Source organism: Schistocerca gregaria, chromosome 2 (genome assembly GCF_023897955.1).
Source record: "Schistocerca gregaria isolate iqSchGreg1 chromosome 2, iqSchGreg1.2, whole genome shotgun sequence".
Classification (NCBI taxonomy): Eukaryota; Metazoa; Arthropoda; class Insecta; order Orthoptera; family Acrididae; genus Schistocerca; species Schistocerca gregaria.
The window spans coordinates 167,858,159-167,882,983 of NC_064921.1; the positions used below are offsets into that span (position 1 = coordinate 167,858,159).

General features: G+C 45.4%; 2 non-coding genes across 2 annotated transcripts; both read right to left on the reverse strand.

Annotated features, from left to right (window-relative positions):
* Positions 1-366: 366 nt before the first annotated feature.
* On the reverse strand, positions 367-438 carry Trnah-gug (transfer RNA histidin (anticodon GUG)). The gene has a single exon. It is a non-coding gene; the product is annotated as a tRNA-His (tRNA).
* A 23,797-nt stretch (positions 439-24,235) lies between these two features.
* Positions 24,236-24,307, reverse strand: Trnah-gug (transfer RNA histidin (anticodon GUG)). The gene has a single exon. It is a non-coding gene; the product is annotated as a tRNA-His (tRNA).
* Positions 24,308-24,825: the final 518 nt, after the last annotated feature.

A 24,825-nucleotide genomic window follows, 5' to 3' on the forward strand; every position in this document is an offset into this window, starting at 1 on the left:
AGCCATTTGAACCATTTTTTGCCACTGCAACTAGAACATGGGAAAAACATCTTTTGTCTGGTGACAGGGATAAGTTGTAAAATGAGCAATTAGTCGATCAGGAATTCGATTCATAGAGCAATTTTCGTTGTCTGAATGGCAATGTAGTAGATTGCTGTAGTTGCCGATACAGGCGGTAAGCTCCACAGAGATTTTTGGAAGGCGTTCCAACTGTTTACCCATTATTCAACCGAAAATAACGTGGAAGCCACTGAGGCCGATAAAAATTTACTGAAACGTAAGAGGGGTGCAACATACTTTTGTTGTCGATAGTTAGTGAGGGAAATTAATAGTTGTCAAGAAAATTTAGGTAAAAATATCAACCAATGCCGTGACCAGGATTCGAACCTGGGTTCTTGCGGCCACAACGCAATGTCCTAACCACTAGACTATCACGGCAGGCAACACCGAAGCTCTCGAGTACGATACAAGCCGTTTTGCTGCAGACGCTACAGGACCAGTGACCGTGGCTGTGACGTCACGAGTAGTTCTGTGGTGAGCCGCGGCGCTTTCTCCGGACCAGCACTCTGATGCAGCAACAGCGTTGCCTTTATATTTTCCCTGAGTGGGCTGGTTCCAAAAAGCGCTTTAAAAACATAAAGAGAGAGAAAAATTAGTACTTCAACTGTTACGTAGTGCCGATTCAATCCGCCCCCTCACATTGAAAGCCTCCTAATCCTGTCTAAATATAATCTCATACGTAATTCGTATGACCTCAGCGTTAATGCTCTGAAAATGTTCCCATTCGTATATAAAATTCTCACTCATGAATTAGAAATAGCGTCACCTGACTTCTCCTGGTGAGATATTCAAAAGTGAGAAAAAATTCGTAGCGCCAAGAGAAATACGAGGGGACCGCACAAGCTTCTAAATAACGAAAAATTACGACGAACAGGTTCTAACTTGCTAATACACCCTAAAAATGAAGTGCGTGCGGCGGAGGTGTAGTCTCAATGTTGTAGAGTGCAGCACGTATTCGTAGAAAGATCTCATCGCAATTGGCACTCTCCACTTACTGAGCATCAGCACGTGTCTAGTTCTCAGCTGCTCAGTTCTTCCCCATGATCACTGTAATAGGCACGCAGAAGAATAATAAATAAATGTTACCCTGAAAACGGGAGTATTACCCAAATGTCCACTTTGTGAAACCCTGTGCCACAAGTTAGTAGTCACACACCGTAATGTATCATTGCCGATGTCAGCTTATCTGAATAAAGATCCCACTGAAGGCAGAACGTATTCTATGAGTTCTGCTCGCATCAGCTACGAAATCAGATAAAGAACATTTAATCACATGCAGTTTGAATATGAAAACCTCATAAATTAGTAAGTGGCTCCGGGAAGTAAAATAATTAAAGAGAGTATGAAGTGGCCTTTGATTATTATTCAATAGACAAACACCAAAACTTAGTAATACTGGTATTAATGTCCTCATAGGGACCATGTGTAATTTAGTTACACATATTTTCAGAAAACAGAACAAAAGGAACCCCACGAAACGTTATATTCCTGTAGTAATAGTAACTAAGAGGAATAGTAATGTGAGGCATGACCTGTATACACGGATAAATTATCGACAGACTGATATTAATCGTTGAAGATGGAACAATTTCTTAACAGCAGAATTAAGCTTGATCTCAAGGAAATCTCATGTACAGAGCTGATAATCATGTGTAACAGCTCAGAAACCGCATTTTCAGTAAACACAAAACGAAGACAAGACATTTTACCGTAACAAATAGAACCACGAAAGTTGCAGGCAACGTCCATATGGTGGTAACTACACTGTCGCCCTAGCAATAAGCGGAAGAACAACGACACATGCTTAATCTCCGTCCGCATGTACAATCTAAACATAAGAACCATGCTATGGATTGATCAGCAGGGTACAGCCCCCAAAGTACAGCATACAGATATGCTTTCGCTATGTAGCCAAAGACGTAACCTACATAGCAGACAGAAACACTGCTTATGCGGTCTTTGCACGTTGCCACCGACCTTTAACTCACTTAAAGACAAAATATACGAAACCTTTCTTCAAACTAACAGCTTGCAATCGTTTTGGTAGTTTACTTAACAAGTATGAGTGCACGTCTTAATGTGTGCACCAGAGTATTCGTAGTCAACCAGCCTGTTATCAGGGCCAGCTTAAAGTAGCACAGGGCCCGTCACACTGACGATTTGTGATACTCTCTCCAGCAATATATTATTTCGACATTATACTGCCCTTTAAAAAATAAAGCCTTCCATCTTAAGAAGGAAACATTTTTTGCACCACATTCTACACAGAGGAGGTAAGTATGGTGAAAGTAATCAAGTGACTTAAGTTACATAATGTGGAAATAAATTTTTCCATAAACAATGAACTACGACATAAATTGAAGTAGACTCATTTTGGGTATTAGGCCGTGTCGTCATGAAACAAAAACAAAAAAAACCTCGAATACTAAAATGCCGACCGTCTTTGAAGCTGTCCTCACGAAGGCGACTAATCACTAGATACGTCTCCTCCTCTCCTATTTTATCCTCTTTCTATGGGAGCAGGGGGGGGGAGGGAGAGAGGAGGAGACGTGAAGCCTAGGTCCTCAATTATTTGCTCCATGTATTCCAATCTCTGCCTTCCTCTGCAGTTTTTACCCCCTTTCAGCTCCCTTTACTACCATGAAAGCTATTCCCTGTTGCCTTCAAGATATGCTGTTATCCTGTCCTTTCTTCCTGCCAGTGTTTTCCAAATATTCCTTTCCTCGCCGATCTTCAGAGAAACCTCATTCCTTACCTTCTGAGTCCATCACTTTTTTAACATTCTTCTGTTGCACCACATATCAATGCTTCGATTGTCTTCTGTTCCTGGTTTCCCTCTGTTCATGTATCGCTGCCAAACAAGGCTGTGCGCTAAACCTAAATTCTCAGAAATTTCTTCCTAAAATTAAGACCTATGTTACATACTAGTAGACTTCTCTTGGCCAGGCATCTCCTTACTAACACTGCTAGACTGCTTTTTATGTCCTGCTTGCTCCCTCCGTCATGAGTTATTTTGCTGCCTACGTACGGAATTCCTTAACTTCATCTACATCGTGACCATCAATTCTGACGTTGGACCTTGTAAATATTTTATGATACTCGTCTTTTCCAAAAGCTTACCCCTATACTTCTCAGGATTTCTAACATCTCGTACCATTTTACTTTATCGAACGCTTTTTCCAAGTCGACAAATTCTATTAACGTGTATCGATTTTTCTTCAGTCTTGCTTCCATTATCAACCGCAACGTCTGAACTGCCTCTCTAGCGCCTATACCACGTCTTTCTGGAAGTCTGATGGTATTCGCCACTCGCATACGTTCTAGACATCAACGCGAACAATCGTTTTATTGTCACTTCCCCCAATGATTTTAGAAATTTCGATGAAATGTTGTCTACCCCTTCTTCCTTATTTAGTTTTGTGTTCCAAAGCTCTTTTAAATTCTGATTGTAATACTAAATGCCCTATCTCTTCTGTATCGACTCCTGTTGCTTTTTCTGTCCAGTAATCAGGCAAGTCCTTCACCTTACAGAGACCGTCAATGTACTATTTCACCTACTGCCTATCTCCTCTTCATTTGACACCGGAATTTCCACTGCATTCTTAATGTTACCGCCATTGTTTTTAGTTTCACAGAAGGCTGTGTTCACTTTTCTATGTGTTGAGACAGTCCTTCCGTCAATAACTACTTTTCGATTTCTAAACTTTTTCTGTAGCCATTTCACCTTAGTTTGCCCGCATTTTCCATTTATTTCTTTAGTAAAGACTTTTATTTGTCTATTCCTTAATATCCCTACATTTTTATATTCCTTCTGTTACCCATGGTTTCTTCGCAGTTACCATCTTTGCACCTGTTTTTCTTTCCTACTTCTGCGATTGCCCTTTTTAGAGTTGACCATTCTTCTTCAACTGAACTGCTACTGTGCCATTCCTTATCGCCTGAGGGTACTTCAAGCATATCTAGTCATTCCTTAGTACTTCTTTGCGCACTGATTTTTCCTCAAAACTCTCTCAAGATTCTGTCTACCTTTCATCAACACTAAACTGTGATTTGAATCCATATCTGCTCCTTGGTACACCTTATAACGGAGTATCAGATTTCGAAATCTCTGCCTGACCATGATGGAAGCTGACTGGAAATCTTCCCCTATCTCTCTGCCTTTTCCATGTGTACCACCACCTATTCTGATTCTTGAACTGTGTATTCGCTGTTATTAGCTGAAATTTATTGCAGAACTCAATTAGTCTTTCCCTACCCTCGTTCCTACTACAAAGTCCATATACTGACGTAACCTTTTCTTGTGCTCCTTCCCTTACAATTATATTCCAGTCTCCCATGTCTATTAGACTTTCAGCTCCATTTATGTACCGAATTACCCGTTCAATACACTTTCTCCACCTTTTCCTCTTCAGCTTGCGACGTCGGCATAAATTCCTGAACTATTGTTATTGGAGATTGTTTGCTGTCGATTCCCATGGAACAACCCTGTCACTGAACTCTTCACAGTAATTCCCTCTTTGTCGTATTTTTCTATTCGTAAAGAATATAGCTCCATTATTCCATTTTCTGCTCCTGTTGATATTACCCTAGACTCGTCTGACCAGAAATACTCATTTTCTTTCCATTTCAATTCACTGATCCGTTATATCTAGATTGAGCCTGTGTATTTCCCTTTTCACATTTTATAGTTTCCTTACCACGTTCAAGCTTCCGGCATTCCACGTTCCGACTCGTAGAACATCTTTTCGTTGGTCATTGAATCTTTCTCTCATGGTCACCTTCCCCTTGGCAGTCCCCTCTCGGAGATCCCAATGGAGAGGTCGTCATGACACTTTTTCAATTTTTCAATTCAGGCCACAGGTCCTGTCGGTACACGTCGTCTCTCTTTAACGCAGTGGTTTCCATTGTCTTCTACATCCTCATGCCGTTGGTCAGTGCTGATTCACCCGTCTTTTAGGGCAGTTTCCCATCCAAAGGACTAGAGTGGGTCCTGAACATCTGTCTTCCGCCTTCTTTGACAGCGCTGTTGGTAGAATGAGGGTGACTTCTTATCCGAAGTTTTCGTCTGCAATTGCTGGTGTTTTGCATTCACAATTTAAGCAATGACCAGGCCGGAATCCTAGACCGAACACCTTTTGATTACTAATCAAAGGTGTTACCCCTAGACAAAGTGTCCTCTGTACGCTGTCTTATTTCGGCTGTCAGGTGGCTCCAAACGTCTCAGCCTGGGCTGCCATTAGAGGATTTGAAATATAGTTTGCTTTGGAGGAATAGCAGGTCGAAGCATCTCAGTCCAATCTTTGCTTTGAATTTTACAATGGAATTTCAGAATGTGAAATCGGTATCACCTGACAGACGAAATAAGGCAGTATAAGGTCATCACCAAAATTTAGCAGTTAATCGTTGAAGAGGATCGCTACAAAGATGCTCAAATCATCGCCATTTTATTTGCTTTCAGTGTTTCGGTTCGGTTCCAAACCTGAGGCCTGGCAAGATGCCTCCGCCCTGCCTGTCACTCTGATGGTCCCTCACTTGAACATGGTACTAGGGCGAATCTTTATTTTAGGTTTTTATTTTTATATTCTCTTAAATTTGTCTTTATTTTTGTTGTCATTTGTTTCACGAAAAGGCAACTTGATAGACAGAACTTCCACAACTCCGGAATACTTAAGGAAACAAGTTTTTTCTCTAGAGAGAACACAATGGGAGAAGGCTCCAGAAAAAAAGCTACCCAATTCCTTGACGATTGAAGAAAAGGTGCAACACATTTACAAGAAAAGCACGAAAACGCCGAAGCCTCTGCCACATCCAATGAGCGTTCACCATATATTGGCGAAAAACAAGGGGGTCGGGATCGTTATCAAAGCCGACTACATAGTGGGCGTAGCGTCGGAGGAGACATACCATCGAATTAGCCTTGATCCGAGGGAAAATGGAAAAGTCTGGACACACAAGAACCCAACCTAGAAAAGAGCTTCAGCTGATCGGGTAAGGAAAGCCAGTAGTCGGGGAATCCAGTGCCAGTGTTCTCGTCCACAAGAGACAAATCTGTATGGTAATGTATCCGGTTGATGATATGTGTCGCAAAGATCAGTCGGACGAACACCAATGGGATGGAGGCGTTCGCGGTCGGGATCAGACTGTGACTGACCCTATACAAGATGAAGCCGCTTCCACCAGGAGGATAAGAAGATTAACCTGACACCACACTCTTTTCCAGGTTATTCCACTTCCTCTTTGGAGAGGGATGATTTTACTCCCCGACGAAAAGGCAAGGATCTGATGGTAAGGTGTGTCACTTATAAAACACCAACGCCCAGAAAACATATTATATTTTAAAATTCACGTACGTACCGCAATTTAGAATTGATCCGGAGACAGGCTAGGCGGTCGAAGACACGAAAATAAGCGAAATGCAATAGAATGAGTTGCTCTAGTACGTGTTAAAACGGTACGCCGTATGAACAATACTGAAGCTTTCGAGTTGATATTGGTAAGCCCCAACCCTCAAAGCCGAAAAATGAGACTTTCCCAATGGACACGACTGGACACATGCATCAATTTGTGCGACATCATGACGGGAAGCGGGAGCATTTGTGCAACATACTACACTTTGCTGAAAATGTTATACTCTAGGATCCGCAATTTTTGAAGAAGACTAACGGAACGACGTTCGCGCTCCCGAATTACTCCTTGAATTCAATCCGTGACCTCCCGCCGATTGAGTGCAGCCATTTTCATCGGACAGAGATCAACGATAATTACCAACGATCTGTGGCGAGTATCAACCGCTGTCCGTGGAATAACAAAGTGTTGAAAGTCCTGTAATGCTAGTAGGATACAATACAGTTCATTAATACGGGCCCCAGAGAGAAAGCAAGATTAATCTAATATGTCCTCGAGAAAAGACATATCAGCGACGTGATGTAGCAATCCAATATCATCCCCGTACGCTCGTACCGAGAAGGTTTCTCCTAATACCTTCCAGCCACTCAAGTGGTTAGCATAAAGTCGAATCGATAATAAAAGACTCTGGAGACAAAAGTAGCAGCAGTCGGCGAAACAACGTCGCAGCATTCGATTACAGAAATCGGAATAGAGCGCACAGTCACACAGCTTTGGTGGACAGCAAGAATTTTCTCTAGTAGAATCGACAAACAGGATTAACTGCACAGGCGACAGTTTCGTAATCGAAATTTTGTAGTTTGATCAGGTGGAATTTGTCAGCATCTGGACGACCAGTTGTCTTCGGAATTAGAACGATTTCACCAACCTTGAAGGGGTCAGGAATCAAACCCTCCCGCCCAAAAATCCCCTCATTTACCACTGACTTAATTGTATATCTTACAACAGTTCAAAAATATACACAAAATTCCTGAGGAGCACCGTCGAGTCCCGGCGATTTTTGCGATGGTGAATCAACAATAAGGCGATGCATATAATCGCAAATAAAGTCACTTAGAAAGTCATCATTTAATGCAGGAGTAACCACGCAATCTAGGAGAGGAATATAACCATCAGGGACAATCTTATCAGTACCAGGGTCATCGTAAAGGTCGGTAAAGTAATTATAAATTGCTGTGGAAATGTCACGTTGGAATGTCAGTATATGACCATCTGTTTGAGTAACGGACGTGATATGTGCTCCTCTGCAACGCATCGGCAACCGGAAGAGGTGATATAAGAAGGTCCGCTCATCCTATAGGAAGAAGCGGGATTTCGATCGCACCCTGACTCCTTCCATTTGTTGCCTTTTTAATTAAAGAAGTTTCACCTTAACATGGCGGACATTCGTAATCCGTAAGGGAGTTTTTCTGGCACAGTCAAAGTTGACGCAAGACGAAATAATAAAATTCCTGGGTCCGACGGAGATCCCTCGCCCTCTCAGCGCCGTAATGCGTTAACACTTTCCGGAGCATTGGCATGCCCTGACCACCATTCCATAAGAGAAGGATAACTGTCCTGCGAGAGCAAGCTATGGGCCATCTCGAACGATAATCTCGAGGGAAGAATCCTTTAAGAGGGATGTGTTCATTGACTAGATGTGGCACAACATATATGAAGTTACAGCTACGGCACAGTGATCATTGAAACAAGCGGGTATCAGGTCTGTCGCTAACAGCTGTCCTCATAAGGAGACAGAAATACAAAAGCGATCGAGATCGGTTGCTGAAGTATCTTACGAGATTGGGATATTGACAGATCCACGCATGTTGTATTGTCGAAGGGCTCTCGAAATCGTCTATTTCATTACCAAAATGAAAATTAGGGGTCTGATTCACATGACGCACAACAATTAAAATCTCCACCTAACAGAAGTTTCTCAGGAGTTCTACGAAATAAATAAACAATATACTCTTTCCAAAAACGCGCACGATCTGTGGAACGAAAGATCCTGAAGGGGCACAAGCAAGAATTAAAGTCAGGTCACAGAAAGTGCAGCCTATTCCCTCGGCCGTTATCAAGAACTTCGAAATCAGTCAGTGGTGTTCCCTCTGCGTAAATTAACGCAGTACCAGTAGATAATCAGGAGTCGCACTAAAGAAAGTAGAAAATCTGGAATAGAAAAATTGTCAAATGACACTTCTTTCAAAAATATCACGTCTGCAGCTGAACTGTAAGCAAATTGTCGCAGCACCGCAAGTCTAAATTCGGAAGTAATTCTGTTTACATTCGAGGTAAGAAAGCTATAGGCCTGCATGTATTGATTACCAAACTATTTGCGAATGAACGTGAACAGTCCACGGCAGAGTCAACAGGTGAATCTGAAGGGGGAGAGAGGGGTCCTGCGGAATTTCGGTATCAGGCACGGGTGGGCGGTGGGGCTCCTGGGAATCAACGGAAACGGAAGCTGACGGTGCGTCTTTTATCGTCACCCTGGAACACGTGGGCCGATCTGATTCTGATCAGCAGCAGCTTATGGCATGCTTTCCCAAGAATGGCGCAGAAGATGAGTTCAAATGGTTCAAATGGCTCTGAGCACAATGCGACTAAACTTCTGAGGTCATCAGTCGCCTAGAAGTTAGAACAAATTAAACCTAACTAACATACGGACATCACACACATCCAAGCCCGAGGCAGGATTTGAACCTGCGACCGTAGAGGTCGCTCGGCGCCGGACTGTAGCGCCTAGAGGAAGAGTGGGAATACATTACGGACTGAGGGATGTCTGTCAGGTCCGTAGATATAGGACGCAGCTCCGGAACAGGTGCATCCTCTGAAGAGGCGATCTCGGGAGTCAGGTCGGAGGGAGTGCTCAATGCTTTCGAATCTTTAACAGCAACCGACATGTTATCATCCGGGCTCAACTCACGCAGGGGAGGGGTCTCCACCACTGGAATCTTTTCAATAGAGTGGAGAAGCAAAGAGGAATCGTCTTGCTTCCGTTTACGCTTGTTTAGAGGTGAAGGTGGTGGCGGTACGGAAGCTACAGTAGTGAAGCCACAACGCGAGGTTAGCGGTGTAAACGCGCTAGGACACTCATGCAACGCCTTGGCCCTCAAAAAAGTGGTTGGGCACAATGGCTAACACTTGGGAAAAGAGAGCCCCTGAAGTTAGAATTTTACGTTGTCCAGTGGATACCACGCGGGAAATTTGTACAGGAGTGTTCACTCTCATCACATACAAAAGGGGCCCTTTCTTGTTCTGTAAATTACATCCATACGGCATCCACACTATTGCAAATCAGAGGGACTATTCCGTTTGACCACCATATCCACGGATCGAACTCCGTTATAAACTTGTAAAAGATGCTGAGCTTACCATTTCTGCCGTATTTCCGTATACCCCCAAACGAAAGCAGGATGGTCTTGGAAACTGTCATCAACTTCGGGCGGAATGTTAAACACCATAACATTCGTATATTCTACCTCCGCGTTCGCCAGAATGTTTGTTGTTGTTGTTGTTGTGGTCTTCAGTCCTGAAACTTGTTTGATGCAGCTCTCCATGCTACCCTATCCTGTGCAAGCTCCTTCATCTCCCAGTACCTACTGCAACCTACATCCTTCTGAATCTGCTTAGTGTATTCATCTCTTGGTCTCCCTCTACGATTTTTACCCTCCACGCTGCACTCCAATGCTAAATTTGTGATCCCTTGATGCGTCAGAACATGTCCTACCAGGGGATCCCTCCTTCTAGTCAAGTTGTGCCACAAACTTCTCTTCTCCCCAATCCTATTCAATACTTCCACATTAGTAACGTCATCTACACACCTAATCTTAAACATTCTTCTGTAGCACCATATTTCGAAAGCTTCTATTCTCTTCTTGTCCAAACTATTTATTGTCCATGTTTCACGTCCATACATGGATACACTACATACAAATACATTCAGAAACGACTTCCTGACGCTTAAATCTATACTCGATGTTAACAAATTTCTGGTCTTCAGAAACGCTTTCCTTGCCATTGCCAGTCTGCATTTTATATCCTCTCTTCTTCGACCATCATAAGTTATTTTGCTCCCCAAATAGCAAAACTCCTTTACTACTTTAAGTGTCTCATTTCCTAATCTAATTCCCTCAGCATCACCCGACTTAATTCGATTACATTCCATTATCTTCGTTTTGCTTTTGTTGATGTTCATCTTATATCCTGCTTTCAAGATACTGTCCATTCCGTTCAACTATTCTTCCAAGTCCTTTGCTGTCTCTGACAGAATTACAATGTCATCAGAATACCTCAAAGTTTTTATTTCTTCTCCTTGGATTTTAATACCTACTTCAAATATTTCTTTTGTTTCCTTGACTGCTTGCTCAATATACAGATTGAATAACATCGGGGAGAGGCTACAACCCTGTCTCACTCCTTTCCCAACCACTGCTTCCCTTTCGTGACCCTCGACTCTTATGACCGCCATCTGGTTTCTCTACAAATTGTAAATAGCCTTTCGCTCCCTGTATTTTACCCCTGCCACCTTTAGAATTTGAAAAAGAGTATTCCAGTCAACATTGTCAAAAGCTTTCTCTAAGTCTACAAATGCTAGAAACGTAGGTTTGCCTTTCTTTAATCTTTCTTCTAAGGTAAGTCGTAAGGTCAGTATTGCCTTACGTGTTCCAACATTTCTACGGAATCCAAACTGATCTTCCCCGAGCTCCGCTTCTACCAGTTTTTCCATTCGTCTGTAAATAATTCGCGTTAGTATTTTGCAGCTGTGACCTATTAAACTGATACTTCGGTTATTTTCACATCTGTCAACACCTGCTTTCTTTGGGATTGGAATTATTATATTCTTCTTGAAGTCTGAGGGTATTTCGCCTGTCTCGTACATCGTGCTCACCACATGGTAGAGTTTTTGTCAGGACTGGCTCTCCCAAACTGTCAGTAGTTCTAATGGAATGTTGTCTACTCCCGGGGCCTTGTTTCGACTCACGTCTTTCAGTGCTCTGTCAAACTCTTCGCGCAGTATCATATCTCCCATTTCATCTTCATCTAGATTCTCTTCCATTTCCATAATGTTGTCCTCAAGTACATCGCCCTTTCGGTGGGTCGTCATCGTCAGAATAGTTATGCTATTTAGAGCCATCGCGATGAGTGAAGGGAACTTGTCCGTGCGCCTAAATGAGAGCGTCAACCTGAAGCGGGTCTATAAACCTGACACAAAACTATTACGAGTCAGAATCGTAATAAGCCGTGTGAACCCGTTCTGAAGTGATTATGATCGTATCTACTAGCCAAACGCGAAATTCTTATGAACTCGGCTGCACATGACACATGGACTTGTCAAAACAAAATCTGACGTTATCTGTGCACGGAATGTTCCAGGAAGCCATGGAGGACATCACGGCTTAAGGTGGAATCACAAACACGAGACGCCGAAAGACAAACAACGATGTGGCTTTCACAGCGACTCACACGTCACTGAGGACAAACAACGAAGGTCTCTCCCGGCGTGCGAAGCCGGAATACGCCATTCGGACACACTGGTCACTAGAGTGACTCAGACTATCCTAACACGCCTCCCGTCAAACTCAAATTTTCGACTTGTACCACATACTACTGATGAAGTGTCCCTGTTCACCAGCCTCTATAATCGCGGCATTACTCCGATTCCCAGAAAAGTTCGAGCTCAGCGTGCATCTGCAATGAAAGGACGGTGGGTTGTCATCACCTTAATTATATATATGTAGTGTCTGCTATTCACATCGATACAGGCTGTGGAGGTCTACACGCTCCTCAATAGAAATTAGTTCCCATCTTAAACAATAACACGGATAAAGAATTAGATTCAGGACTATAAAAAATCAATTGTAAATTTGCTCAAGTTACTAAATCGAACTGCCAGGAATTTCGATACTATATGCACATTATAAACTCAGAAAATCAGCAATAGCAACAACACTGGAAACCCATTTATCACAAACACAGGAGATCTTAATATGTCACTTGCAGGAATTACGCACAGTGGATTTAATGGAGGAGTTGTAAGTGTTTGTATAATACAAAAAGACAGGAGAAATAATTCTCAATGACAAGAGAGATAGTGAATCTATCAATTTCTATAAATGTTTATTCTATATACAATAACTACAGTATATTACATCCATAAACTTCTTTATTCCTTCACACATTCCTCTCATTATTTGCAACAAAATAGAATAAAACAGAATGTAAAGCATTTCCTTCTGTTGATATTACAAATTAAAATCCCCCACTACGGTTTTTGTCTGTATATTGGGGCTAATCTGAGGAACTACTGTAGGGCTTTAGATACCGTTTTCACTAATAAATAGACTGATTCTTATAGAACGTTTGTGTGGAAGACAGGAAGCTGTAGAATGCGCACCTGTCGCCGGTCCTGGATTGACCAACACCATTACGGTGTCTGCAGAGGTTGAAGAACGCCGCCCATCGACTCCACATGAAGAATCGGACGAGAGAATGGAACTCGACGCTACGGTTGTACCGACCTCTGCCTTTCTACCTGAGGAGGATGCTATACGGGAACCACAAACTCTTTCGGACACAGAAACCCACGTCCGCAAACAAAGGTCACCGGGAAAACATAAAAAGCGACGTCGCACACCCTCAGACGATTGCCTCCAGCGGACGTTTTCTCCAGTTGACGACCGGACGGCCGACGAAACGACGAGGAAAATGGATGACACGAGATCGCCCTCACCTGTCACTTTGTCTGATTTTGACAAACCCGATTCCGCTCTCTCGGGCAAACGGATGGCCAGCACAGCGCCCGCCGTTGGTACACAACCGGAAACAACTGCGAATTCACCCTTAGTCACTCAGTCCACAAGTATTCTACCGCAGCCACCGTTAACTTACGAACCTTGGACGGATGACATTGAAGACGACTCTACGGCCGCTGTGGTGGATGACGAGAGGGGTCTCTCCTCCCACACCTCGGCCCCTCCCGAGTAGCAACAGATGACGGCGCGGGCGCGGCCAGCAGATCACAGGCCCCACCTTTTACGGCGATACTGACGGCGGCCCCCACCGCAGGAGACGATCTACAGACCTATCGCTTAACGACCATCAACATTAACACCATTCGGACACGTACGAAGTTGTCGCTTCTCCAAGACATGCTCAATGCAGCAGACGTTGACATTGTCTTTCTCCAAGAAGTCTTCGTCGCCGATTTCCCGGGTATGTATGGTTATACGGCTCATGTGCCCCACGCCTCGCCAACTAACAGTGGAGACGCAATTATCCTCAGAGAGGGCCTCGAGGCGGACGAAGTCCGATATCTCCCCGACGCTAGAGGAATGGCCGTAACGGTGCAAGGCGTCCGGTTTATCAATGTGTACGCCCCTTCCGGAACGAATCGCTGTCGTGACCGACCGCTCTTCTCCGCAGAAGGAATAGCACCGCTTTTTCAGGGCAGGCACGATGACTTGATATTAGGGGGCGATTTCAATTGCACCCAAGCACCTAAAGATCAGCTGCCACGCCATTCACCGTGCCCCGAACTTGGGACACTCATCGGCGATCTCCAGCTGGTAGATACATGGGAACATGTCCGAGGAAGTAGACCGGGATACACCCATTTCACGAGTCACTCGTCTAGTCGCATCGATAGGCTTTACGTCTCCCGTTCTCTCGCGGCAATGGTGAGTGACGCGGAAGTGTGGCCAGTAGCCTTTTCTGATGACGAGGCCTATATATGTGCCGTCACTCTTCGGCGCCAACGGGTGTGGCGCAGCCGACATCGCTGTAAATTAAACCTTGCTCATCTCGCTTCTCCGGATTGTCGACACGCCATCGAAGACACGTGGTTTGTGCGTCCGCCGCCTCCCAACGTATCCTACGTCGATTAGTTGGTGGTTAACCTGCGCCAAGCCGGCCCTACGGCGAACCCTTATTACGTATGGTCATGATACAGCTGCTTGGAGGCGGCACACCCTTAATTTTTATTTCACCGTCCTTCGCGAATGTGCCTTCTTGCCACCCACACCGGAACGACAGTTGACAGTTCAGCGTGCGAAAGCACAGATCGTAGCCCATATGCGCCAACACCTCGAAGGGACGATCGTCCGAGCGCGATCACAAGACAGACTCGTAATGGAAAGACCCACCATGTACCACGTCGTCTGAGAACGTACACTGCGAAGACGGGCGCTGATTCATGCCATCACCACTGACGACGGCCGTCATCACACCACACAACGCGATATTGCTGCAGCCATCTTCGATCATTACCCACGACTTTATTCTGCTCAATGTTTCGACCCGACGACGGTGACAGCAGTCTCACAACTTTTTTACGGTATTGTCCCACAGAATTTACAACCTGAATTATTGAACGACATGACGGAAGACGAAGTTATCGATGCCATCGGTAAAGGAGCAGCGAATGAGTCTCCTGGCCCCGACGGGCTCCCTGTCGAGTTTAATAGAACTTTCCAGTATTTACTGGCTCCCAAGTTAACAGACATCTGTCGGGAGCTTATGTCACCCGCGGTGCCGCTCCCTGCGACCTTCGTAGAAGGAATAATTATACCGGTTCACAAACCTAAAGGTGGGGCTCGAATACAAGATTACCGCCCGCTAACACTCGCCATCTGCGACATGAAGATATTCACCAGACTATTAGCAAACCGTCTACGACCGACCCTACCTTACGTCATCTCGCCAGATCAGACTTCCCCAGGGGGTATCAACAACATCCACACAGCACTGTGTCGATACCGTGACTTAATAGCCCTAGCCAGGGCGTGCCGCATCCCGGGAGCGCTGACATCACTAGATTTTCGCCAAGCTTTTGATCGAGTGGATCACGCGTATCTAACGTCCGTTCTCCAGCATATGCAGTACCCACAGCAATTCACAGACGTCGTGATGCGCCTCCTCTGAGGGGCGACTTCCAAAGTGCTCGTTAACGGGCGTCTCTCGCAGTCCCTCCCGATTTTCCGCTCAGTGCGTAAAGGCGTTACTACACTCCTGGAAATGGAAAAAAGAACACATTGACACCGGTGTGTCAGACCCACCATACTTGCTCCGGACACTGCGAGAGGGCTGTACAAGCAATGATCACACGCACGGCACAGCGGACACACCAGGAACCGCGGTGGCCGTCGAATGGCGCTAGCTGCGCAGCATTTGTGCACCGCCGCCGTCAGTGTCAGCCAGTTTGCCGTGGTATACGGAGCTCCATCGAAGTCTTTAACGCTGGTAGCATGCCGCGACAGCGTGGACGTGAACCGTATGTGCAGATGACGGACTTTCAGCGAGGGAGTATAGTGGGCATGCGGGAGGCCGGGTGGACGTACCGCCGAATTGCTCAACACGTGGGGCGTGAGGTCTCCACAGTACATCGATGTTGTCGCCAGTGTTCGGCGGAAGGTGCACGTGCCCGTCGACCTGGGACCGGACCACACCGACGCACGGATGCACGCCAAGACCGTAGGATCCTACGTAGTGCCGTAGGGGACCGCACCGCCACTTCCCAGCAAATTAGGGACACTGTTGCTCCTGGGGAATCGGCGAGGACCATTCGCAACCTTCTCCATGAAGCTGGGCTACGGTCCCGCACACCGTTAGGCCGTCTTCCGCTCACGCCCCAACATCGTGCAGCCCGCCTCCAGTGGTGTCGCGGCAGGCGTGAATGGAGGGACGAATGGAGACGTGTCGTCTTCAGCGATGAGAGTCGCTTCTGCCTTGGTGCCAATGATGGTCGTATGCGTGTTTGGCGCCGTGCAGGTGAGCGCCACAATCAGGACTGCATACGACCGCAGCACACAGGGCCAGCATCATGGTGTGGGGAGCGATCTCCTATACTGGCCGTACACCTCTGGTGATCGTCGAGGGGACACTGAATAGTGCACGGTACATCCAAACCGTCATCGAACCCATCGTTCTACCATTCCTAGACCGGCAAGGGAACTTGCTGTTCCAACAGGACAAAGCACGTCCGCATGTATCCCGTGCCACCCAACGTGCTCTAGAAGGTGTAAGTCAACTACCCTGGCCAGCAAGATCTCCGGATCAGTCCCCCATTGAGCATGTTTGGGACTGGATGAAGCGTCGTCTCACGCGGTCTGCACGTCCAGCACGAACGCTAGTCCAACTGAGGCGCCAGGTGGAAATGGCATGGCAAGCCGTTCCACAGGATTACATCCATCATCTCTACGATCGTCTCCATGGGAGAATAGCAGCCTGCATTGCTGCGAAAGGTGGATATACACTGTACTAGTGCCGACATTGTGCATGCTCTGTTGCCTGTGTCTATGTGCCTGTGGTTCTGTCAGTGTGATCATGTGATGTATCTGACCCCAGGAATGTGTCAATAAAGTTTCCCCTTCCAGGGACAATGAATTCACGGTGTTCTTATTTCAATTTCCAGGAGTGTATATGCTCTGGCACTGGAACCGCTCCTCTGTGTCCTCCGTCAACGCCTCACCGGTATTTCCCTACGTGACGTCACATTTCGCTGTACAGCATATGCAGACGACCTGGTTCTCGTGTTCCGCAATCGCGACGATGTCAACAGAGCACTAGAATGGATTACCAGGTACGGTGTCGCTTCCGGCAGCTGTCTCAACGTCGCCAAATCGGTCGCCATGGCCATAGGAGACGGGTTGACCCCAGCGTGTGACGAACCCCTACAGCTTCGTGGCACTATCAAATGTCTCGGAATAGAGTTTCACGACGACATACGGCACTCTGCGGCTCTTAACTACCGCCGCTTATTACAACAAATTCGGGTCCAGATCTTCAACCTTCGTCTGCGGACTCTCGACATTCTCCAAAGGACACACTTCGTCAATGTTTTCCTCGCATCGCGCCTTCCAATACCATTACTGATGGCTCGACGTCTATTAGCGGCATTCGGAGCCTACGTCAGTACAGGCATGCTCTTCAATGTCAGTTATGAGTCACTGACCCTTCCCCCGGAAAGGGGAGGTCTTGGTCTAGTCCATGTCCACGACAGAGCTGTGGCCCTGTATGTCAGCTCACGCATCAAGCTGTGGCGCCACCACCCGGAAAGTTTGACAGGTTTGCTGTTGGTGTCCTTAGCTCCACCCTCCCTTATGCCCCCACTGACGACGCAAGACATACCCCCACCCTTCTATTACTTCGGGAACTTTTACATTGAACATAGCTATGTCCGTATCGCAGTAACATCGACGAAACAGGCGTCGGCACGGGATATACATCATGTCCTACGGCAGAGGCGCCCACCAAACATCGTGGAGACCAAAAGTCCTCAGGTTAATTGGAAGGTGGTGTGGAAGACGATTCACACGGTTACACTGGAAACAACCGTCCGATCCACATGGTACATCACAGTCGATGGTAGACAGATCACGCCTCCACAAGATAAACATGGCGGAATCGCCTCTCTGCGTAGACTGCGGCATGCCAGACACGGACGAACACTGTCTCACATGTGGCGCAGCAGAAGACGTATGGCACTTGGTGCGACAAATTTTGTCGTATTTTCTACGAGTGACTCGGAACACATTACACCTCGGTTTCTACTATTTCCGGATCAACAGTATTTCCCGCTCGCCAAGACCAACGCTGTCACGTGGATCCGTGCGCATGCGGTACACTACTTATTTCACGATGGACCTAAAGATGTATTTGACTTTTGGAACTACCTACAAGAACTTCATTGCAAGATCGTACTGAACACAAAATACAGACAGTATTTTTCTAAATACTTAGTGAGTGCCTTACGCGACCCTCCACACAGCTGGATCATCAACAGGTAGGGGAAGACACCCATTGAGTGAGCTGACAAGACTAAGTTCGATTCTCGGTGGAATAACATGATATACGTGAAGACGTACCTGGATGACGAAGCGTAAGGAGAGTAGCGACATACCATTCTGCATCCTGTATGAAGCACTTTTTTTCGTTTATCCCCGTATACATTATCTCGGTGTAGGAACGTGCCGAGATATTGTTTCCTTTTTCTCAGAGCACGATGCGGTGCTAGATACATTTATTTTTGTTGCGGTATAAAGTAAAACCGCATTAAGAATGTATTAAAAACAGTAAATAAAAATAAATAAATAAATAATAATTTCCACAAAAGATTTCCCCTTTCCATCCCTGAATCCTTGACGGAAGAGGGGGACACTGTGACCAGGCCTCGGGTTCAGGCACTCACACATAATCAACTCCAATCTCCACAATTCCCGGACATGTTCACATTTGCTTGGACATATGCAGGATTTGACGGTCTACACACGGAAGAATTTGAAAACGTCAAAAACATATGTTTTGACAGAGCACAGGGAAAACCGTACGACTGTAAAACTGGTGCATTCTTTTGTTGCAGTTTACGTGACAAACTCTGATGTTTTCATCACTTTTTTGGGAGTGACTATCACATCCACAAGAAAACCTAAATCGGGCAAGGTAGAAGAATCTTTTTACCCATTCGCCAAGTGTACAAGTTGGGTGGGTCGACAACGTATTTCTGTCATGTGACGCACATGCCGTCACCAGTGTCATATAGAATATATCAGACGCGTTTTCCTGTGGAGGAATCTGTTGACCTATGACCTTGCGATCAAATGTTTTCGGTTCCCATGTGAGAGGCACGTCCTTTCGTCTACTTATCACACGGTTTTTCGGTGCGGTCGCAAAACACAGGCACTAAACTTATTACAGTCAATAGAGACGTCAATGAACGAACGGGCAGATCATAACTTTGCGAAAATAAAGAAAGTAAACTTTTCACTCGACGGAAGAGTTGAACGAAGGCCCTCTTTTTCTGCAGTTGCTTGTTAACCACGGGACCAGGGCGTTCCTGAGCTCATACTATCCTTGATGTTGCCTATCTTGCGCATGGATTACTCAGTTTGTATACTTTGCTTAATTATTTTTTTCATAGTTCCACACAACTTCTCCCTGTTTTCTCAATTGTTCTGTGTTCAGTTTTTCAAGGCCTATCCACTGTGCCAACTTATAACTAAATCTGAGGGGGGTGCGATGGGGAGGTTCCCTTGTAAGTGAGGTCAGATCTCGGGAACTACTGCAAGCAGCTTGGTGTGGTTTTAACTTATAGACAGACTGACTGACGATGGATGTCTGTGTATGTCACCACGCACTGAAAACAAGTCGTCTGTCCGTGGATACTTAGTACCACCCGTACGAAGCGGGGAAGGTCGTTAGTAATTGTTAATTTAAATAATCATTCGTGTTTCTCATAGAACAGACAACTATATTTAATTTATTTATTCCACTAAACTGGAACACCACTGACTGTTTCCGAACTCTCTTCATAGCAATACTGTACGGAAAGTTTCAAATGTTCTCTGTAAGTTGCTTGAACACATGGTGCGCCGGCAGCTATATTGATTCCTTGTGTCTTGGGGTCCTCTTGCTCCGTCCCAGGTTTGTTTTTGCCAAGGCTGTTCCACTACTGATTATCAGGTTTACCTGAAGTGTGTCATACTAATAGCTTTTGCCCGACGTCAACACTATACAGCCCTCTTCTTCGACCTTCAAAACGCTTATGACACCACCTGGTGTCACCACATCCTTGCTACCTTACACGAGTGGCGTCTCTGGGATCCGCTCCCAATTTTGATCCACAACTTTCTGACGCACCGTACGTTCTGGGTTCGAGTTGGTATTTCCCACAATATCCTCCATACCCAAGAGAATGGAGTCCCTCAGGGCGCTGTATTGAGTTTCCCTCTCTTTCTAGTAGCCATCAATGGTCTAGCAGCAGCTGTGTGGTCCTCAGCATCACCCTCGCTGTACGCTGGCCACTTTTGGCTATACTATTGCTCCTCTAGGGCGAGTGTCGCTGAACGTTGACTGTTAGCCCCCAGACGAAAGGTGCAGGCCTAGGCCTGCTGCCAAGACTCGCGTCATTCGCTTCTATCAACATCGTACCGTTCACCCACAACCAGAACCTTACCTCAACAACCAGCTACTCAATGTAGTGGACACTTAGTGGAGACTTATCGTTTCTCAGGTCTGGTCTTGGAGTCTCGTTGACATGCACTCCTCCGCTTGGCCAGTTTGGGCGAAAATGCTGGCTGCACCTCAATACACTTCGCTGCCTGAGTAACACAAGCTGCGTGCAGATTGCACTATCCTTCTGCAGCTTCACAAAGCCCTGATACAATCCCACCTGAAGTACGGGAGTCTGGCATAGGTTCGGCATCACCCCCAACATTGCGGATACTGAATCTGATACACCATTGTGGGGTTCAACTTGTGACAGGAGCCTTTCGACATAGACCAGTGAGCAGCTTACCTGTGGAGATCGGTGTCCCTTCATTGCAGATCGGGCGCCAACAACGTCTTGCAATTAAGCTATCAATGTTCGCACTTCCCCTAAGCATCTTATTTCCAAACATGGTAAGCCATCTCCTACAACGGTGGCCCAGATCAGGGATTACGATTGCAATCTGCATCTGATCTACCCTCTCTGAACGTCATTTGTTTCCTCTTCCTCCTCTCCTGTGCACCCAATCCTATACACCTCCACGGTGCATCCCACTGCTACAGCTTCAGTGGCCGGCCGCGGTGGTCTCGCGGTTCTAGGCGCTCAGTCCGGAGCCGCGCGAGTGCTACGGTCGCAGGTTCGAATCCTGCCTCGGGCATGGATGTGTGTGATGTCCTTAGGTTAGTTAGGTTTAAGTAGTTCTAAGTTCTAGGGGACTGATGACCGCAGATGTTAAGTCCCATAGTGCTCAGAGCCATTTGAACCATTTTTTTGGTACAGCTTCGTCCTGACATGTCACAAGGTCCAAAAGACTCCTTTCCTCCCAAGGCCCTATGACGCTAATTTTTATCCATCCTCGGCACATTTCAGGCTTCGAAAGTAGTCTACACTGATGACTCGCTCATTGCTGGTCATGTAGGCTATGCTTATACTAAGCACGAAAGCATTAATTTGCTCAGGAATTATTTTCAGTGAAAGTTCAGAAACTAGTTATTGTAATACCAATGCCAGCATTGTATATGTTAATCGCACCAATATTATCATCAGAATGTTTACACCTAAAAATTGCATCCACGAACTTCACCAATTTGGTCACATTGCTCAGTATTCTTTAGGTTGAGGAAAACAATACTGCTGAAAATCGATTGTTGCACTCCAGTGATGTCATCACTTGTTAACTTGACTGCCTCCTCCATGAATCTCTCCAAAAGAATTAGATCCTCCGAAGGCATTATCTAACGTAAACTACAAGTTATTGTTCCTTAGAGAGATTCTGATATCACCACTTTCTACGATCTACATCTACATCTACATGATTACTCTGCAATTCACATTTAAGTGCTTGGCAGAGGGTTCCACTCCCGAACAGCGCGCGGGAAAAACGAACACCTAAACCTTTCTGTTCGAGCTCTGATTTCTCTTATTTTATTTTGATGATCAATCCTACCTATGTAGGTTGGGCTCAACAAAATATTTTCGCATTCGAAGAGAAAGTTGGTGACTGAAATTTTGTAAATAGATCTCGCCGCGACGAAAAACGTCTTTGCTTTAATGTCTTCCATCCCAACTCGCGTATCATATCTGCCACACTCTTTCCCCTATTACGTGATAATACAAAACGAGGTGCCCTTTTTTGCACCCTTACGATGTCCTCCGTTAATCCCACCTGGTAAGGATCCCACACCGCGTAGCAATATTCTAACAGAGAACGAACGATTGTAGTGTAAGCTGTCTCTTTAGTAGACTTGTTGCATCTTCTAGGTGTCGTGCTAATGAAACGCAGCCTATGGCTCGCCTTCCCCACAATATTATCTATGTGGTCTTTCCAACTGAAGTTGTTCGTAATTTTAACACCCAGGTACTTAGTTGAATTGATAGCCTTGATAATTGCACTATTTATCGATTAATCGTATTCCAACAGATTTGTTTTGAACTCATGTGGATCACCTCACGCTTTTCGTTATTTAGCGTCAACTGCCACCTCCCACACCATACAGCAATCTTTTCTAAATAGCTTTGCAACTGATACTGGTCTTCGGATGACCTTACTAGACGGTAAATTACAGCATCATCTGCGAACAACCTAAGCGAGCTGCTCAGATTGTCATCCAGGTCATTTATATAGATCAGGAACAGCAGAGGTCCCAGGACGCTTCCCTGTGGAACACCTGATATCACTTCAGTTTTACTGGATGATTTGCCGTCTATTACTACGAACTGCGACCTTCCTGACAGGAAATCACGAATCCAGTCGCACAACTGAGACGAAACCCCAATAGGCCCGTAACTTGATTAAAAGTCGCTTGTGAGGAACAGTGTAAAAAGCTTTCCGGAAATCTAGAAATACGGAATCAACTTGAGATCCCCTGTCGATAGCGGCTATTACTTCGTGGGAATAAAGAGCTAGCTCCGTTGCACAAGAACGATGTTTTCTGAAACCATGCTGATTACGTATCAATAGATCGTTCCCTTCGGGGTGATTCATAATGTTTGAATACAGTATATGCTCCAAAACCCTACTGCAAACAGACGTCAATGATATAGGTCGGCAGTTCGATGTATTACTCCTACTACCCTTCTTCAACACTGGTGCGACCTGTGCAATTTTCCATCTGTAGGTACAAATCTATCGGTGAGCGAGCGGTTGTATATGATTGCTAAGTAGGGAGCTATTGTATCAGCATAATCTAAAGAAACCTAATCGGTATACAATCTGAACCTGAAGACTTGTCCGTATCAAGTGATTTGAGTTGCTTCGCAACCCCTAAGGTATCTACTTCTAAGAAACTCCTGCTAGCAGCTGTTCGTGTTTTAAATTCTGGAATATTCCATTCATCTTCCCTGGTGAAGGAATTTCGGAAAACTGCCTTCAATAACTCCGCTTTAGCGGCACAGTCGTCGGTAACAGTACCATCGGTACTGTGCAGCGAAGGTATTGACTGCGTCTTGCCGCTTGTGTACTTTACGTACGACCAGAATTTCTTCAGATTTTCTACCAAATTTCGAGACAATGTTTCGTTGTGGAAGCTATTAAAGGCATCTCGCATTGAAGTCCGTGCCAAATTTCCTGCGTTACGTCGATTTTGGTAACTGTGAACGCGACACCCCGTTAAACTCACGAGCAACACCACTCGGGCAGCAGTAGTGGTGATGTAAACACAGCATACCCGCACAGGTCGGCCATCGTAACCAGACTGGTGATATTTCACTACCATGATACTAACAGCAAGATTTCAGATGGGTACTCCTTATTGTAATACAAACTGGCTACGGGTGAGGGCACTTTAGACATTACCACGACACGGTAGAGGGTCCCTTTTTAAAACAAACTCCATCGTATGTGTCTCAAGATAGAACTTACGGACATGAATAGCTAAAACAGTGACAACAAAGTCTTGCGCTTGACTATCCACAGAAGTAAGACATTTCGTCATGACAGATACATTACAAAATTTCTTATACTTCAACAAACTCGTTGTTTGCCACTGCAACTAGAACATCCTGTGGTGTTAGGGATAAGTTGTAAAATGAGCAACTAGTCGATCAGGAATTCAATCCAGAGAGTAATTTTCGGTGTCTGAATTGCAGTGTAGTAGATTTCTGTAGTTGCCGAGACTAACGGCGAACTTCAGAGTAATTGTTGAAAGGAGTTCTAAATTTTTACCCGTTATTCGACAGAATGTAAAGGGAAGCCACTGATGGCGGTAATAATTCACTGAAGCATAATTGGGTGCAGTATATTTTTGTTGTCGATAAATATGAATTGTTAGCTGCTTAGAAGAGGAGATAAAAATATCAGTCCAATGCCGTGACCAGGATTCGAACCTGGGTTCTTGAGGCCACAACGCAATGTCCTAACCACTAGACTATCACGGCAGGCAACATCGAGGCTCTCGAGTTGGGTACAAGGCGTTTTTCTGCAGACGCTGCAGGACCACTGACCGTTGCTGTGATGCCACGAGCAGTTCTCTGGTCGGCTGTGGCGCTTTCTCCGGACCTGCACTGGGAGACGGAGCGTCACAGAATTCGACTGACAGCACTGCCTTTCCATTTTCCCTGAGTGACACGTTTCCAAAATTCACTTTAAAAAAATAAAATAAAGAGAGGAAGAATGGTACGTAGTGCCGTTTTAACCCGCCCTCTTACACTGAAAGCCTCCTAATCCTGTCTAAATTTAATCACGTACGTAACTCTCTGTAAATGCTCTGAAAACATCCTCCTTCGTAAACAAAAGTTTCACTCTTGAATGAGAAATAAAGCCATCTGACTTCTGCTGGTGAGATATTCAGAAGGAGAGGAAACGTTCATAGCACCACGAGAAATACGAGGGGACCTGAACAAGCTTTCACGTAAAGCAAAATTTCGACCAATTGGTTCAAACTCACTAAAATAAC